The sequence below is a fragment of the Ctenocephalides felis genome, unplaced genomic scaffold (assembly GCF_003426905.1).
Source record: "Ctenocephalides felis isolate EL2017-DRISC unplaced genomic scaffold, ASM342690v1 CF-g0.4_SCAFFOLD_01170, whole genome shotgun sequence".
In the NCBI taxonomy this organism is placed as follows: Eukaryota; Metazoa; Arthropoda; class Insecta; order Siphonaptera; family Pulicidae; genus Ctenocephalides; species Ctenocephalides felis.
Window position 1 is genome coordinate 47,298,592 of NW_020537324.1, and position 21,039 is coordinate 47,319,630.

Below are 21,039 nucleotides of genomic sequence, written 5' to 3' on the forward strand. Positions count from 1 at the left end.
TCACCATTCAATAATTTTAAAAGAAATTTCAAAAATAAATATTAATTGCGTGGTCAAATAAACAAATCTGCTTAAATGAATTAATGTTCTTAATTCAGCACTATATATAAATGCCGGCGTTTTTTACTTTGAATATGAGGCACCAAGTTTCAAGATTAATTCTCATAACATGCTGATTTATAAAAAAAACCTTTATTCAGCACTATCTAAAAACATTGAGTTTGCGCAAAATTTTGTATACAGCAACACATAAAATGAATGAGAAAAATAAAATTAAATATTACTATATCTTTTGCGCTGATTTTGTAAAAATGGCTACAATTATCTCATTATATACATTAATACCTTTTAAAAGTTGACTATGATTAATATATGTGCATTGATTTAACGCCGTGCTGTTCGGCAAATAAGTTATGGCTAATATGTAATTAGATACAGCTAAGAATTGCGAAAAACGCTTGCAATGAACACTAATCACAAATTCCGCAATTTCTAAAACACAATTTTTGTGTACGGTATTTTGTTTGTGTGTGTTGTCATGGTACTTGGCCTGTACACAATTAGATATCGCTATCCTATAATTTGTTTTGCTAGCATAGGTTTAACTATAAGATAGGAAAGAAAGAGTCGGTGTCCGCTCGATGACCGGCACTAAAATATACGACAAACGGACCGAGACATTTAGAAAACATCGTGGCCAACACAGGTCTACAGCGGTTCTTTGGCGCGCGTCAAATGTCCACGATTTCGAATCATTTTGTATGCGAAAAATATAGAATTAGAATGCAATATGCTTTTAAAAAGAATTATCGCACTTAACCAGCTAACTGTGATTGACGAATTTACTAGTCATGAAGAAGAGACAGAATTTTGTGCATTGACGAGTTTATTCGTCATAATAACGTCTTTTGAAAAACAAATATAAAACAAAACATAAATTTTTAAACAAATTTAACAAAAAATCTTTGTGAAATATTTTTCGTCTTGTATTGATTTTTTCATTTATTTTCTTACGTATTTTGTCCTGGGTAAGTTGAATTTTTCTTTATCAGGTTAACCTTAACCCGAAAAGGACAAGAAATACATGTCACAACCGACGTACATTTTGGAAAACCAATAATTGTTGTGGCTGAGCTAAATCACCAGCTAGAATTTGTTGGTTATTAATTACTAATAAGGCAGAATAACAAACACATGATCTACAGATCTACCTGTTTACAAGTAATAGTAAGCTAAAAGGGAATTTGTTCGAACAAACATACTTCATCTTTCTTTCTTTGAACTCTTATCAAAATCAGTATATAAATTTCTAAATGCCAATTTAGCATTATTAAGAAAATGAAATGTCCAAACTCGAGTGGCGGACATCTAAGGTTATTTATAAATAAATCAAAAAATATTTTGCGAAATGTTTATTAAATTATGACTTATTTTAGATAATAAAGTTAAAAATCAAATTAAATTAACAAAAACGCAACCTTTGCTAAAAAATATTAATACTATCAATCAAACTTCGGTAACAAAAAGTATGATTTTAAAAAGTGGCACCTAGAACCGGACATTTCCAATTAACCTGCATTGAACACATATGTAGCCATCTCCACACTCTGGAATTTCTGCACATGTGTGTTTGACGAATAATCTTAGATATTGCAAAAAATCACTATTTATCCACCATTTTGGCTGGGTCTTACCGATGCTCTCAGCTAGATTCATCATAAGCTTTTCGTTTTTTTAACTGGGAAATAAGAAAAACGGGGGTATCTAGTGACTGTTAGCACTCATACAGAACAAAATTGTATTATTAGAATAAATTACGTCAATTTTCACAAGAAATATCAATATGTTTACTGTGTGGCGCTAAGGGACGACTTAGTGTCCGGTGCTAACGGACAGACATTTTTGTTTATTTGGTGGTACCTACTAAAATTGTTTAAAATATCTAATAATATTCTACCATTTTACGGATAACTATCAAGTATTACTTTTATCTTTGAATTCCACTTAAATGTAAATGCATAAATATATTAGAATTACTTCCATTGATATTTAAGTGACGCGGTGATTTTGCGACTAAAACAGGAAACGGTTGCTCCCGCCGTGGCCGTGTGCGTTACCGGCGAGGCTTGGCGCGTGATCCTGTACCTATGTGCCCCTTTCATTTGTATTTTGAAATGGAAAGATTTATATTTGCTTAAATAATACGTGTTAAAAAGAGTGTCCGGCGCTAGGTGCCGTTCGGCTTTACGAGACTTCCCCCTAGTCGATAAAATTTCTGATGATTTTGGTTTTTGTGTTTTTTGAAAATATAGTAATAGTTATTGATTCAATTGTTAACTTTGTTTGACTCTATTAACACACCTCTTCTTAAATTACTCGTTTATTGTCTCTAATTACTTACACTATCTACAATATCCATCTCTATATGTCACTATTTGTCTCACAATGTATAATCTACCCATATACATTATTCCTTTGTTATTCTATCCATATTTTGAGCTAATTACGTCAAAACAATACTTAAGCAAATAAATGTATTCTTATTTGATGAGAAATATCTGTAGAAAATACGAATGTGTTCCAATATTATTATATAAACATGCTATACGCTATCGAATTATTACAATCGGATTTGTTTTTCGATTTTAATCTATTGAATGAATTATCTTGCTTTCAAATGATACAAAAATACATACGAATTCGAAAAACAAAGTCGTATATCACACAAAGTTCACCGCGGTTGAAAGCGTGCTTACACCTGCCTGGATCCTGAAAAAGACCTCCTCCGGGCTTTGCACTCCTACGCGGTGCGTTTTGTAGGTTGCGAATCGTTGGTGAAAACGCCGGATGTATTGCAAATGCCCTAGGCTGCTCAAAGGCGCAATGGGTACAAATATCTGTAACAAGTGGATATATATTTGTTTTAGTTTTATATACCTACGTTTGAAATGCAGTTTGAAAGGTGGCACAACAACATTTTTGGCAAAGTTTGAAATTTAAGTTGCATGTTAGTTATATATATTAATAATGTATACGTTATACTTACTCAATCAGCATATTTTATTATTAAAACTTACAATTATATAAATATCAATAATAATATATACATTTACCTACTCAATCAGTATGTATTAAAAACAAAACGTACTAGACATAAATAAGTAGCCCTATAAAAAGGACGCGCTCTGGTTTTTAATTGGGATTCTTTAATTATTTTCAACCAGTAATCATATAATATATTATATAATAAAATACAATATTATAAATTGTATAATTTAAATATTATAAAGTATTATTATATAATAAAGTAATTGTATTAAAATGAAATTACTCATTGTTTTTATATAAAACATACGTTATAAAAATATAACTTGTTTGCTTCTTCATACACATTTTTCGCCAATCGAAAAAAATTAGCTTTTCGAAGAATAAGAAAAAAAATCAAAATTTAGGTTACAACAAAATACGAATTTTCAACATCCCGTAGGGTAAGTTATAGTAATAGAAAAAATTAAAATGAAATTTTTTGTATAATTCAGGTTTCAAAGGTTTCTGAACGTTTTAGCATTCTTTAGAAACAATGGATATATGTGTGTGTGTATGTGGGGGTACAATTTTTCGCCGACCTTTTTGAGAGCGCGTATTAACCGATTTGAATGATTTAAAAAACATTTGATACCTATTGATGAGAAGATGTGCGTTTTGTGCTAATTCGTTTTTCGCAAATGTAGCTCTAACCGTTTCGAAGATACAGGGCCAAAAGTGCTAATTCTTTTGGCAGTTTTTGAAATAATGTAGCGACCGATTTGAATGATTCATAAAACATTTTACTTGTATTCACTGAATGAAAAATTGACATTTTATGAAGAAAAGAAAGATTTAAAAAATGCGATTTGGCGATGAAAGATGATCATGAGGTATATGCACTCGAAATATCATATATTTTTTGGAGATTTTAATAATTAGTACAAATTTTGTTTCCAATTTATTTGGTCTTACTAAAATTTATAATGCTTGATTTCAACACTATGGATCAACCGACTTAAATGAGTTTCGAAATTTTCAAAATATTTCAAGATTTTTAAAATGAACGAATTTTTGCAAAAATTTCAAAAAAATGCAAAATTTTCACAAAAGTCGGAATATTAAAGCTTTTATAAATTTTATATTCCGCTGGAAGTTTCAGCAATTTGCCGAGGTTAGTTATTCGAATAATAATGCGTCATAATTTTATTAACTTCACGTTTTGTGAATGTGTCAACAAAAAGACATCATAAAGTTGCACTTATGATAAAATTGTTATTTGGCGTTTGTTTCTTTTGTAGATTAGTTTTTATGTGTAAAACGCTGTGACCGCGCACCAAATACAAGGCCTTTTGACAGTTTGTGATTACTAACTGATAACATAACGTTTCTATTCTTCGTGTTATTGGAAAATTGGCCCAAAAGTTGTTAAAATATTTGACTTTTGATGTTCTACTAATTTGTCCCTATAATATGACATGCTTTACTTTATGTTTCAATATATTTTTTAAGTGGCTTGCTAGAGCTTTTGCCTCGTACATTATTTTTATTGCATATGCTATTCTATTCGATGAATTGTTTTGATTCTTTACATATTATTAGTTTTATTTTTATACTCTATTCTATTTAATTTTGCGTTCTTGTTTTGTACAACAGTGAACCCGGAACTTTTGACGGAGACTGCATTATTATAGTTATGGACATAGTATATTAATTTTACAATACCAAGAACAATCTTTCTGGCACAAAAGTGGTGTGACCTGATAATGACTTCAATGTTGCATCTGACAAAAAGTTGTGGGTATGTAATTACTTCACCCAAATGAATATTTCTTCTCGTGACACATCTTGATCCTTTCATGATTCAAACACCTGGCGGGCATAACACACAACGTATCGTGTGATATTTCAAGCCTTCTCACCTCATACCCAATTTACCGTTTCAATCTAATGTCATTAAATTTTGGCAGTGCGATGTGAGATGTATAATTTAATACCGACAATTTTGTATATATTTTATTGATTCGGTCACGATTTTGCATGTACCGTTCATAAATACTTACTTTTACTAATAATTACATGACTCTTTTTCAGACGATTGCAAAATTCATACATTTCTCACATATACAAATTTACCAAAAAATTTGAGAAATGAATAATACAATTGTATATGCTTTATTTGTGAATGTGTTGCAACACAAAACGTTTTTGAGTAAAAGTACATAATTATTTTTTAGCACATACAACTATTTGAGATTTTTACATTTATTTGTCAGCATTACTTTTTCGGGTCAGTGGTGAAAGAGAACAAAATTACTCCTCTGATATTTTCTAAAATTAGTATTTAAGAAATATTGTGAAAATAACATATGCAATTATAAATCTACAATTAAGACAAATACGTATAAGCATTTTCCAATAAAATTTTATATTTACATAGTTTATTGCAAATTTTGAAAATATAAGCTGCTTGATAATTAGCGGAAAATTACTCTATTTTAAAATAAATTCATATTTTTCTAGAATAAAAATTTTGGCAATATAAGAACAATTACAATACAAATGTGTGCAAAATAAATTGTTTGGATTGTAATTATTCTTATATAAAAGACTTATACTAAAGAGTCAGACAGCATAAATTACAATGCGGAAAAATAGATAATGAAAAAATTTATAAGTACGTTTGTGGATCATGCTGATATTAACAACCATAAATTTGATTTTGATAATCCGCAAAACTTATTCCATGAAAGAGAAGTATTTAAATTTTAAACGGAGCATGGCAGACTGACATAATTATTTTACACGACACTTATATAAATTTACTTAATAATTTATAACTTTTATTGTTCATAATTATTTTCATTCATTTTTTTTAATCTCTTCAATGAAGTCATCTGTTTTCACATTTGTTGATTTTAGTATAATATGCGCGCTTTCTTTTTAACTTCCCGAAGGAGAAGTTTATGTTTTCATCAAAAAATCCGAATCGCTAATTTTATGTTTTCTCGACGTTTCGAGCCATTCTGAATCGAATGAGACCAAATTTGGAAAAAGTATGTGTGTGTGTGTGTGTGTGTATGTGTGTGTGTGTGTGTGTGAATAGATTTTTTGCCGTAAATCGACGTTTTCTCCAAAACGGTTGGACCGATTTCAAAAATTTAAAAGCCATTTGATGTATCTCGATGAGGACTATCGTCTCTGAGTTTTGTGCGGCGATCGGCCGGGCCGTTTCTTTGTAAATTGCAGAAAAGTGAAAAATTTTTCGTCCACGTTTTAGCCCGCAATTATGAATCGATTCTGAAAATTCAAAAACCGTTCGATAGATATTGGTTGGGAATCGTGCTGATTAGTTTTTGGTAAAGATCGGCCGGGCCGTTTTCTTGTAATAAAGTTTTTAAAAAAAAATTTTGACGATTTTTATGATTATTTTTTTGACGAAAGATACCATAGTTTTCTAGGTCATACTAAAATATTACGGCCCTACGACAACTGGTTCAGCTTTAAAAATTCGTCAAAGTTTGCAAAAATCAGTATGGTCTTTTTGGCATTTGTCAAAATTAGACTTTTGATCGACGTTTTCTCAAAAACGCCTGAACCGATTTTAGAAATTTAAAAGCCATTTGATGTATTTCGGTGAGGACTATCGTTTGTCAGTTTTGTGCAACGATCTGCCAAGCCGTTTCTTCGTAATTTGAAAAAAAGTGTTGAACTTTTCGTCCACATTTAAGCTCATCCTACCGAACCGATTTTAAAAAATCTAAAACTGTTCGAAAGATATCATTTGGGAATGATGCTGATTAATTTTAGGTGAAAATCTACCGAGCCGTTTTCTTGTAATTAACTGTTGAAAAAAAGTGTTAAATTTTCGTCCACATTTAAGCTCATCCTACCGAACCGATTTTGAAAAATCAAAAACTGTTCGAAAGATATCATTTGGGAATGATACTGATTAATTTTAGGTGAAAATCTACCGAGCCGTTTTCTTGTAATTAACTGTTGAAAAAAAAATTTAAGCCGTTTTTCATGGAACTTTTTTTGGCGATATACATCATGGTGTTATAGATCTTACTGTAATATTACGGCCTTACAACAAGTAGTTTAATTTTAAAAATTCGTCAAACTTTGCTAAAATTATTATCGTTTTTTTTAAAGTAGGATTGATGAAGTATATTATTTACACATTTTTTTGATCAAGTCGATTATTTACACATATCGGGAAGTTCATGTAATTTGCCTCAAGGCTAAATACCAAACCAACTAGTTTTATATTATAATAATATCTATCCTTGTCCCTTCAGCTCTTAACACTTAAGATTTGGTTTTCAAATAATAGAAATAGAAATAGAAGAAAAAGTTGGTGTTTTGTTTAAAAGTTAATTATAATCTTTTATATAAAAATGAATCTTAAATATGAAAATGTGTTGGTAAGCGCAATTTGGCCAATTCTTTTTTTAAAATGTTCGTTGAAGTTCAAGGACTGTTCTTACGGCGAGAAAAAAATCGAATAATTGCCGGAAAAACCCAAAAAACAGACTTTTTCTTTTTCACATACAAACGTTTTCCAACTAAAATTATTGCTATTATATAAAGTTCATATTAAATCCCAAGCACTCCCTGTATACTGTTCCTAAACGATTATTCGGACTTTGATAAATCTTTCTGAAGATTGTTAAGGAAATTTTCTAGGATATATGCGATTATAAAGTACTAAGATGTATGTGCATTATTGTAGAAATCTATAATATAAAATAAATGGAAAGAATTGCAAAAAACGACATGTAATTGTTTGCATTGAAAACAAATGAAAACTATCATCTGCCAAGCGTTTCAATTTACTTATGAACCTAGATAGTATTAGAATATACTACGATATATTAGAATATACTATAATATTATAATTATGAATAACAAAATGAAATGTCCACATTATTATTGCCAAGAAGCAGCTGAGATGTGCCAGAAATTAAAATAATATAAGATACAGTATATGTATGGCAGAATGAATGATACACATATGAACAGGATTTGACAAATTAACTCACTTATAATTAATAATCAGGGCCGAACCTACCTTGAATGCGACTTAAGCGAAAAATACGTGCGCACGCCTTAGGGGGCGCTAATACAAGAATCAGATATAAAATTTTCAATATAGTTTTTTTTTAAATATATAATTTTTTTCATCCTATACTAACCTTTCCACAATAATTTTTAAAATTCGTAAAAATTTTACAACAAATAACAACAAATGGGAAAGTAAAGATGAATACATACAATTCGGCCCTCACGATATCGATTAAAAGAAGTTTAAGGTGCAATTTTGGATATCTTAAATAATAAAAAATTAAATTAATTTAATCCAACATGAAGTACTAGTGTTATGTAATGGTTATAGTTATATTATATCGTTTAAAAGACTTCAATTTCCAATTTAGTGTGGGAATTGAGACTCGTCATTTTATTTGAAGCAGTTCTACATTTAACATCGCTCATCTATTATTATAAATGTATATATATCTTGGCGTAAAGAGTAATTTAAAAAACAATAATTAATATTTTTAGGTAAATTAAAACGGCAAATATTAGTATTATATTAAAAAATTGTAGACATGTGTACAGGAGAACGTTTGTCGGGTCATCTAGTTTATAATAAAAATTTGATAATTTATTAGTTATATAGTCTCGAAACGCCTGCAATTTATGAAATAATATGTGCAAAAAACTGAGTGTAGTGTGTTCAAATTCAACATTCAATATATATTGGTGGTTCCTACAAATATATATCTTACCTAGTGAAGTGTTCGAGAGCTAAAAATATATCCTACTACGTTTACTCGTCAGGTCGTAATATGTCAACTTCATAAAAGTTTGGCGCGGATCAGGGAAATTGTTTAATTTCCGGCGGCGTTGGAGTGCATGACTGCCGGATACGGATTTACGGATGTGAAACAAGTTGAAGTGCCGTGCGATGATCGAAAGTCTCCACGATATAATATAATATAATATAATACAATATGTCAAATCTGATGACTGAACGGGTTGTCGACGGGCTTTGCCAGATGGAAACATTACGTGCCAGTTTTATTATTTGTTGATCGTAATCACTACTTTCTTGATAATTGAATACGCTTACCTATAGGGTTTGAAATTAAGTGACATACATATTCAAAAAGAGATTCTGAAAAAAATATCTATCTCTACTTACGTTATGTCATTATGTACAATTACACTATACATTTTCTTTGGCTTTTATGAAACTACCTTTTTAATGTAAAAGTGAAGTGTAAGCTTCTCCAATAGTTCATAAATGTGTTTGTAATTTTAACTAGCTGTAAGTGGCATTTTGTCCAAAGGCAAAATCAATAAATATTTGATTTGTACTATGATCTAGTTGTTTACCTGTCCAAGTGTCTATCTCTCAAAGCTAAGTTGTCAACTTGTCTTCTTTTGTACATGCTTATCTGCCCACCCGTTTACCTGTGTAATTTTCTGCCTATTTATCAGTCGCCTTGCTTACTTGTCTACTTTTCTGTGTCTAACTGTCTCATATCTACATGTCTGCCTGTCAACCTGTCTACCTGTCTACCTGTCTACTTGTCTATATGTTAATTTTCAAATTTGTTTACTACTACCAGTTTACCTGTTTATCTGGGTACCAATATTTCTACATGTATATAAATCAATAATAATGATCAGTAATGATCATATTTGACCACTAAATATCAAAGTTGAATTTAGCATTGATGTTTCAAAACTTCTGGATCTGCCTGTGCCAAAAATTATTCAGCACACTTTCCAATCTCTTGGAATCGAATGTTTTTTGAATCATTTAAATCGGTTGATTCGTGATCTGGAAAGTGCCGACAAAAATTGTATACACCCATACTTTTTACAATTTTGGTGTCAAACAATTTAGAATTACTCGTACGTCATATAAAATTAGACAAACAAACTGATTTTGTGGCAAAATATAAACGTTTCTTTCCGAAAGTTGAAGTGAGCAAAACACTAAACTATGAAAAATAATAATTGCTGTAGTTGTACAAAGCTTTTCATTGGGAATTTACTAAATTCTCAATTTGTGTTTATCCCAGACTGAAATGCACAGATAGTTGTTCAAAAAAACAATGAAATATGAATTTATATTTTTGATGTGTAAATTATATGTTTTTAATTATAAATTCAGTGAAATTGAAGTATAAATGCGCAAATTTTATTTCTGTATTAATTGCTTTAATAGCAAAACTAGGCTTGAGCAGTAAAAACATACAATATCGTCTATTTTTGTCGTAATTATAACATATTATTAATTAATCAATAATAATTATTGTATTATTTATTTACAGGTTCTATCAATATAAGCATGTATGGATAATATAAAATATGTAAGTAATTCACACATAAATTTGCATGTCATAGCATGTATTATGATATTTTTATTATTTAATTTTTCTTTATATTTCCAAGTTTTTATTTTATTAAAATCATTACAAATATTAATATATATATATATATATATATATATATATATATATATATATATATATCCTTGCAGGTATTTGTTCTTGATAATAACTCATGAAAAGTTTGTTGCGTTACTTTTCTATTCCAAAACCGATATAATCATCACCAAAATTTGTATATATATTTTTAGTATTTCAATCTTAATCACATTTATTTTATAATTGATTGCTTAATATCACCTGTTTATACAAGTAATATATACATCTCTCTTCTCCACGAGAGTTTTCAGTTTTCAAAAGCCCGCTCTCATAACAAATTTACAATCTTTCATTGAACAAACCATCAATTTATTTCATTAACACAGCATTTGAAGATAAATGTTTGAAATTAATTTATTTATTCTTCAGTTAAATTATAGGCGCTAACTGCATGATTTAGCTCTAATTTCGTAACGTCGTAATACGGAACGCCATAAAATTCGAAGACCTCCAATGCTGAGATTTATTTAGATGCGGTTTTCAGAAGTAATATAATATAACAGAGAACATATATCCATTTCGTATAACCAGAAATTTAAAGTATTTTCTTGGCGCCAGTCGAATAACCAACGCCTAGGCATATTACGCGCTAACTACATATGATAACTACATCAACGTAAATAAACTAAACGAAGCACATATGCAAGCATGTAAATTAAATTATACGGATAATCTCTAATATTCAAAAGGATGCATAATATATACAAAATAAAATTTGTATATAAAAATTATATATTAACTAGTGGTGTATGGCATCGTACCTGAAGGTAAATTGCTAGAACATCCCGTACCGTAACGAAATGCTCGAAAACATTAAATGTTTTTAATCAGAATTTTAAAAATTCTGTAATATTGACTAATATTTATTAGAATTATATAAACTGAATATTCAGTTAAAAATATGCACATAAAATATATAAGTGAGCTTTAGAACTTTAACCAGAATTAAACTTGAAATCTGAATTATTTTCAATATTCAAAAAAAAAATTGAAAAAAAAATTGAAAAAAAAAATTAAATGAAAAATTCATCAAAATCAATTATTTTGTCAACGCAAGCAGAAAGTTTTTTGAATCATTTGAATCGGATGCTTATTTCTCTCAAAAACTGCCAATATTTGTACATTTAGCTCCGTTGAATCTTTGAAACGGGTGGACCTGCCTTTGCCAAAAACTAATCAGCACATCTTCCTATCAATAGGAATCGAACGTTTCTTTGAACCATTCAAATCTCATATGTACAAAATTTAACTTTTATGATATTTCTTTATTTATTGATATTCTCAATAGTTTCTACTCGTCTTTGTTCTATTGACTACCAGTAATATAGTCATTTAATTTAGTAGGAACTATAATAACATATTTCTTGAGAAAAAATACAAACAATTATAAAAAACATTTTCTCCACATAGTAATGACATATTTATATGACAGTTAATAAAAAAAACGTTTGGTCCTCTTTGGGATCTCAGCACGTGAAGCATGAAGCATGACCCCAAAGGAAACAAATCATACATCCCGCGCTCAGAACGGGAAAAGATGTATTTGCAATAAGTGCAATTTTCTTATTTTTTTCAGTGGATCCTTTGGTCTGTTTTTAGAAATAGAAATTAAAAGTCAATCACCTCTGACAGGTTTAAATTTTCTTTTTTCTTGGCCTCGAATTAACTTTCCTACAATGCTTGCGAAATAGTACTATATCATTTTATCCATTGTATATGTAAATACTATACCATCTTGTCCAAAAGTGATCAAGAATGAAAAAATAGAACATCAAACACTTGACAATTGCAATAAAATTGATCAATATCACTAGTACCGGCATAGGTTCATTGATTTTAATAGAAATAATTACAAATTACAATAAATAAAACCTAAATAGAACCTAAAATACTATCGTTAAAATTAAGTTTTGAAGGCGCGACACACGTTCGTACTGATTACTGCGAGCTGCAACAAGACGGTGACAATGACGCTCAACATCTGACAAGATTGCGATTATAGCTTTCTTTGTTATAGTTACTAGCAAATATTTAAATAAGGCCACTGTGTCATTTTGTCCGTAAATATCATTTTATCCGTATTTCTTCTAGTATTTATAGAATAGATCAATTTTATTGGGGAGTTTCCATAAATTTATATATTTGTAACAGAATAATTATTTGTTTTTTCATTAATTGGATTTTTTACAATTTTTACTAATTTTGCGAGTATGGCGGGTACATTAGATTCACACTTTTTTATAATAAAATAGTATCATTTTGGCAATTTTGTTCACTAATTAAAAAACGATAGAAGAATAATTTACTCCAATTATTATAAAAAAACTATAGCAAAATTTAGGGAATTAATTGTTTTGCTTGATCATTATTGAACCTAATTTATTCTTCTGTAACCAAAAATCATATGTATAACGTGGTTCGTTTTTAGATTGTGATCTTCTTAGTACTTGAAATCGAAAACTAAAGGTTCAAAACCCTCAAAGAATTTAAAGTTTTAAATCTCAAAGAACTGTATTATATATTTTATATCCGCCATTTTTTTGACTGATCAATTTACCTTTTTCGCCAACCATCTTTGTGCTGCAATTTTTTATGCTTCTATTAAAATAAAATATATATATTCAAAATATATTAAAATTTATATATTAAACATTATTTTTAGTATCTTACTAACTATTCTGATTAAATGCCTATTTTTTATTGAATGTTACTTGCGAATAAGCAAAGTGCACAATTTCAAGTAATTTGTACGAGATTAATTGCACCCAGGTTTGTTTACAGATTCAGCTGATAAAATTAGTAATATATGTACCAATATCATGTAGGAATATACTGACAAAATATACTGTGGCAATAATTATCTTCACTGATACCAAAATTTTAAGTTGTTGAACTGCTTAGCCACCTATTGTATCGGTGTACAAATCGTGTAGTGAGTAAACGAACCCTTTTATTCTCAATTTGCAAGGCTGGTTATTTACATCGTTTTAAAAATATAGGAAGTCAATTTAAGATATTTTTTTTTATTTCAACTAATCAACATAAATAATTATTTTACTTGATTATTAACATATTTATTGAACGTTTAATTAATATCGAATGCACACAAACATATAAATGTATATAAAACAAGATTAATTTAATGAAGAATAAGACGGCTCCTTATCTATGGCTTCGCGCATATTTTATTTTATTACTCACTCATAAAATTAACGGGTGCCAAATAGGGAACGCATATTAATAAAAAATCGCATTGATGGGAAATGGGATGTATCTAATTATCTTACTTCCTTGATAATAAGATTTGCTAGTTACTTATAATATATATATATGTATATATATATATATATATATATATATATATATATATATATATATAGTATCCCAGAACTCAACGTCAAGCACTCGACGGAGTGATAGTAACTAACTTGTGTAGTTCGGAAATTATGAGCTTTTAAGTGCAATCTAGACCTTTGGCAAAAAATGATCCTATTTGAGTATTGTGGTTAATTTTTCTTACTTTTGTTTTTTTCAACTTTGGAACCGTAACTGTGAATAACATTTCTAGGAAAACAGCCAAAAATAATGACACAATTGCCCAATTTTCAAAATCAGTTAACGTTGAGAGGCCCTTCTTAGACAAAATGACGCTTTAAATCCGGAGTGTAAAGTGGAAAAAATCAAACTCAACCGATTTTAGAAATGTTTAAATGACCAAAACAATTTCAAACAGTTTTGCACGCAAGCCTTAGGATGCACTTAAAAGCTCATAATTTTCAATTTTGACTCCACGCGTCACCAGATTGCATTAAAGATATGTGTTTAGACCTGATTTTATAAAAAAAATATATAAAGTAAAGTTTTGTGGAAAATATCGTTTTTCTGATTGCGTGTGTTATTATAATCGTCCAAAAATCGAAAATAAAAGTTTTTGAATATCTTCACGTTTTAAAGGTTTCTGAACACTTTGGCATACCTTAGAAAAAATGTATGTATGTTTGTGCGTATGCATGGATACATTTTTTTCCACGTTTTTGGGAGCACGGATTAACCGATTTGAATTATTCAAAAAGCAATCCATTCTCATTGATAGTGATACGTGATGATTATAGTTTTTTATGAAAGTGCAGAAAATGAAAATTAAGATTTTGATGGAATAGAGCATCTGATTGGAATGATTCAAGAGACATTCAAATTGTAATGATGAGAAGAGCATTTAATTTGAATGATTCAAAAAAACATTTTGCTTGTGAAAAAACGATTGGTTTAGGAAAGCATTAAAAAAAATCATTTTCAATTTTTTAAATATCAAAAATGATTCAGATTTTAATTTTAATTTCAACTAAAATTCTAAAACTCTCTTATATTCTTCTTATAAATAATTCTAACTTTGCAATTCAGTTTATATAATTCTTATAAATATGAGATAAGTTCCTTCCGAATTTAATACTACAAATCAATTGAATTTTTTTTACTTTATTAATTTAATTAAATTTTTATTGTTTATTTCACCGTTATTAAAGGATTTCTGAACTTCTCATTACTGATACAAAACGTCCATTCAAATTCTATTTACAATTGTAATAATAAAATTCATTACATAGAGATGTGACAACTGTTTGGGTTTCCAACTAAAATAAAATAAACGTAGTTTGTAAGAGATTCATCACAACAGCTCATAGGACCCATAAGTTCTAATCTCTGTTCAAATAACTACAAAAAATGTATTTACAACAGTAAGATTAGTACGTACTAGAAAAGTGCCTTTTAGGCAGCATTTTGTAATCCAATTTTGAACGTAGCAACTAACAGTAAAGTAACTTCGATTAAAATGTCATATCTTATCTGAAATTTCTCTCTATCCTATATGTTTAAAAAAACTGAATTTTTAAAATGACAAAAAACATTAATATTTTTTAAAATTTAAAAAAAATTCAGATTTAAATATTAACAAGATACTAGATCATTTTATTAAAACACTAAAATATCAAAAACATCAACATTTTTCGTATATTTAACTTCCCGTAGGGCAAGTTATAGTAATCGCAAAAAAATCGAAAATGAAAATTTTTATATATCTTTACGTTTCAGAGGTTTCTGAACATTTTGGCATACCTTAGAAAAAATGGATGTATGTGTGTGTGTGTGTGTGTGTGTGTGTATGTATGTATGTGTGTGTATGTATGTGCGGATACAAATTTTCGTCGACGATTTCGGGAACACGGATCAACCGATTTGAATAATTCAAAAAACATTCGATCCGTATTGATAAGGAGACGTGCTGATTAGTTTTTGGCAAAGGCAGGTCAAGCCGTTCCGAAGATACGGGGCAAAAAGTTTCGAAAACGGTAACTCAGTTTTTAAGAGAACGGAGCGTCCGATTTTAATAATTCAAAAAACATTTTATTTGTATTGACAAGATGAAGAATCGATACAACTTTCATGAAGGTAGGTCCAGCGGTTTCGGAGATATAGAGGAAAAAGTAAAAAAATGAGCCATTTGGCGGTCAAAAATGATCATTAGACATATGCACATCAAATTATCAGACATTTTATAGAGATTTTAACAATAAGTATACATTTTGTTAACATTCCTATCGGTTCCGTACCAATGCTTATGCGTTAGACAGCGACGCGGCGCTTACGCGCTTTATATTTTGTCCCTATGTAGTTAAAGCAGTACGATTGCTTTGAAAAAAAAGTTCAGATCTTCCACAATATGTCAAAATAAAGAAAAAAAAAATTTTTTTTTTTTAAATTTTTTTTTAATTTTTTTTTTTTTCGAAAAAAACTAATTTTTTGTCCAATTTATAGTTTCTCAAAAATCTTATTTTTTCAAAGTAATTTTTTTTCAAAAATGTTAATCGTTTTAAAAAAATAATAATAATTTTTGGTACGGGAAGTTCCAGCAATTTGCCTTAAGGCACGATGCCCTAATTGCCTTAAGACAGAATTTCACTTACAGCTAGTTTCTATATTTAAATGATTGTGCATAGAAGTAGACTACACTTTTTAACATCCCCTAGGGTAAGTTATGGTAATCGCATTAAAATCGAAAATGAAAATTTTGATATATCTTTACGTTTCAGAATGTTCTGAACATTTTGGCATACCTTAGAAAAAATGGATGTATGCGTGTGTGTATGTGTATGTGTTTGTGTGCGGTTACAAATTGACGTCAACCATTTCGGGAACATGGATCAACCGATTTGAATAATTCAAAAAACATTTGATTTGTATTAATAAGGAGACGTGCTGATTAGTTTTTAGCATAGGCGGGTATAGCCGTTTCGAAGATACGGGGCAAAAAGTGCCACAAATGGTAACTCAGTTTTTAAGAGAACGAAGCGTCCGATTAAATTTTCCTGAAGGCTGGTCTAGCGATTTCGGAGATCTAGTAAAAAAGTAAAAACAAATGCCATTTGGCGGTCAAAAATAATCATTAGACATATTCACATCAAATTATCAGATATTTTATAGAGATTTTAACAATAAGTATAAATTTTGTTTGCATTCCTATGGGTTCCATACCAATGTTTATCAGTTAGACGGCGACGCAGCGCTTACGCGCTTTGACATTTCGTCACTATACAGTTAAAGCAGTACGATTGCTTTGAGAAAGAGTTCAGAACTTCTAAAATATGTCAAAATAAAGAAAACATTTTTTTTCAAAAAAAAATTTTTTGTAAAAAAAAGTAATATTTTGTCAAATTTATAGTTTCTCAAAAATCTAATTTGTTTGAAGTAAATTTTTTTCAACAATGTTAATCTTTTTAAAAATCAATTTGGTACAGGAAGTTCCAGCAATTTGCATTAAGGCACGATGCCATGCGCCCACTAGTTTTATTTTTTAATTATATTGGGGTATTACCCACCAGCATGCCTTAAGGCACAATGCAATACTAATTATTTTTAACCATTTTACGCAAACATGCTTAATGCAGCAATAAAAATATTCATTTAAGTGTCACAACAACAATTCCTTATCTAATATTTCTTTCTACCACACTCGATAGAAATTATCTGGACCGTGATCGTACGGGCCGCGACTTGATAACACATTGTTATGTGTACGGTCATCCATCACTTTGATTCGGCACAGGCACATGACATGTGAAAGCTACGGTTCTCCCCCACATTCGCATTTTATATCGTAAAGGGTCCGTAATTCGCCACGTAAAACTTTCTTTTGACTTTTCTCGCTATGAGAAAAAGGCCAACCTGGCTTATAAAGAGTAGCGACGGTAACTTTTTCTAAATCTTTTATAGACTTGCTGCGCGAAACACAGCCGGAGGTGTGTGTGCAGATAATGAGATTGTAATAAATGTTAAATAGATTGATTTGAAATTGAATAGAGTGAATTTGAAATTGAAAGTAAATAGTGGCATACTAATTTAATTGCAGCAACGTAATCAAATATGTTGACAACCCAAAATGTTCATATAAGTTCTTGCAGTTCAAATCTTCATACTTTACGATTATTATGAAAGAGCGACATTGAAGTTCAAACCCAACTTTTTCTTTGTGTCCCGCCATACTCTAATGTCTAAAAAAGCTATAATTACCTGTAAGGGCTATATGTACCTAGAAACTTATTTTGATCTAATTTTTGTGTAAAATGGATATCACGCAAAGCGAGATGGATGTGAGTGCTAAATTCTGCAATGCATGGCTGAATCTTTACCACTTGTCCCATGTACTTTCCATTAAAATAAATTAGAAGAAATATAACTGATTGTGGATTACTTTTAAACCTGGGGATTCCTCGTAACTTAGTGGTAAAAACTTTGACATTCGATAACAATTTCATTTAGCATGATATCAAATATTAGTGATATTGGTTTTTAAAACCAACACTAGTGATATTGGTTTTTATTTGTAAATATAAAATAACATATTTACAATATGTTTCCAAGTAAAAGTACCTTCTCTCTGGCATTGCTATATCAAATTAAGAAAACATCAGTTCTAGAGAAATTATAATAATAAATTTCAAATAGATTTTTAGATATTTTAGTGATATATTTATTTGATTGAAACATATTAGTTCTTCAATAACTACTACTAAAAATGTATAGAATTATTGTATATCTGTTAACATTTGTTTCGTGGTCTAAATAGTTGATTTTTTTTACAAAATATTTCAAGAATATTGTTTTTAAATTTTAAGGATTCATATTAAAGAATGGATGTGTGTGTGTGTGTATATGTATGTATACAATTTTTCGGTCACGTTTCCGGGCGCACGGATCAACCGATTTAAATGGTTCAAAAAACATTCGATTTCTATTGATAGGGAAATGTGCTGTTTAGTTTTCGGCAAGGGCAGGTACAGAGTTACGGAGATAAAAAGCAAAGAGTGCAGAAAATAGAAATCGAGTTTTTGAGAGAACGGAGTATCCGATTTGAATGATCTAAAAAACATTCAACTAATAATGATTGGGAGAAGTGGTTTGGCAAAGGTAGGACCAGCTATTTTAAAGATACAGAACTGAATGTTAAAAAATGGCAGTTTTTGAAGAAACTAAGCGTCCGATTTAAATGATTCAAAGAACTTTCTGCTTGTTTTAACAAAATAATTGATTTTGTAAAATTAACAAATTTATTTATTTACCAAAATAACAAATTTTGGTAAAATTTTGATAATAATTTGTTTGTATATCTAAAATAAATCAGACTTTATTTTTAATTCTGACTAAAGTTCTAATATACTTTAAACAAATAATTTCAACTTTGCAATTCAGTTCATAAAATTCTTATAAATATAAGACAATGTTACAATATTTATAATAATCTATTTGAAAACAATCAGTATTCCTCGAACATTTCGTTACGGCACGGGAAGTTTCAACAATTTGCGTTAAGGCACGTGCCATACACGCCACTAGTTTATTTTATAATTATAAATCAAGTGCAACTTTTGCATTTCTAAGTGAAAAAGATTTAGCACCAACATATGCCACAAAAAATCACCACAATAAAATTAGAAAAAATATATTACCATAATGAAGTACGCTGATGATCTAGTGGTGATATCTAAAAACCAAACCGAGATACAAAACATGATGAGCAGAAACGTCTAATTGCGTAGAAGGTACGATATGGAAATCAACATCGATAAGTCAAAAGTAATTAGATGAGGATAACGATAGGTAATTAAGAATTGGAAGACGTAGACCATTTCAAATACCTGGGCAGCATCCTGACTAGAGACGGATACTGCACGAGAAAGATAAGGACAAAGATCGCAAGCGCCAAGGTGGCATTCACGAAAAAAAGAACGCTACTGACAAGTAAACTGAGTCTCGACTTGCAGAAGAGATTGATAAAGGGGTATGTCTGGATCATAGCTTTGTACGAATCAGAGACATGGACTCTAAAATGGCCGACAACAACTACCTGAAAAGTTTTGAAATGTGGTGATGGAGGCGAATGGAGATGATAAAGTAGACATACAAGATAACAAATGAAGAAGTCCTGAGAAGAGTGAGCGAAGAAAGGACTCTTCTGAGCATAATCCTGAAAAGAAAAGAAAACTGGATCTGACCCGTCCTGCAGAAAGAGTGCCTACTATATGACAAAGTCGAAGGTTAAATAGAAGGACTGAAAGGAATGAGAAGAAGAAGAATGCAGATGATTGACGACTTACTCGAGAAAATAAAGTACAGGGAACTGAAAGCCGAACCGCAGGAATAGAAAGCATGGCAGCATAAGTTTGCAAAGGACAATACATATGTAAAAAAAGTGTAAAAAAGATCGGGGAAGTAGTGGTAATGGGAATGATAGGCAACGAATGTTAAGGTAATCATGGACTTGTGATGGCTTTCACACCATGGTCCTGCCTTCGAGCAGCTACCATTTATTATTATTATATGCCATAATTTCAGTTCATTGAAAATTAATTTATACAAAAATAAAAGTTACATTTAACTTAAGTAAAACCAAAGTCAAATACATAGTAATATAAATTAGTTTTATGCAAGTAACCAATGCTTTTAAAACGGGAAGTTTCAAACATTCGTCGTAACGACCAATAACCTCATCCATAATCAATTTTTAAATAAGTATAGACTTAGACACCTATATATTATAAATATAAAAGAATTATATAGAATAATACATTTGAGGATGAAACTGTCATTATATATTTTTGTTCATAGATTAGTCCGAATAACCTTAATCCCACGGTGTTAATGAACATAAACACATGTTCCTTTACCCATAGTTTACCCCAAGTAATAATTGTCCTTGGATGGGTCCATTACTTAATGTCCTCGCTCTCATATATCCTCGTGGACAACACAGCAGTTAGCGTCACGACACGGGTAATGTCTGTCGAGCACGCTATTGCTCCTTTTATATACCAGAAAGATACATTACGCGAAGGAGGATACTGGATTAAGATATATATGAAGTTTTGTTTAAATTTACTACGGCGTAATTTAGATCTTCGGTTACTTATCATTCTGTCTAAAAAACTACTTCTCATAAATTATAATATCATCATGA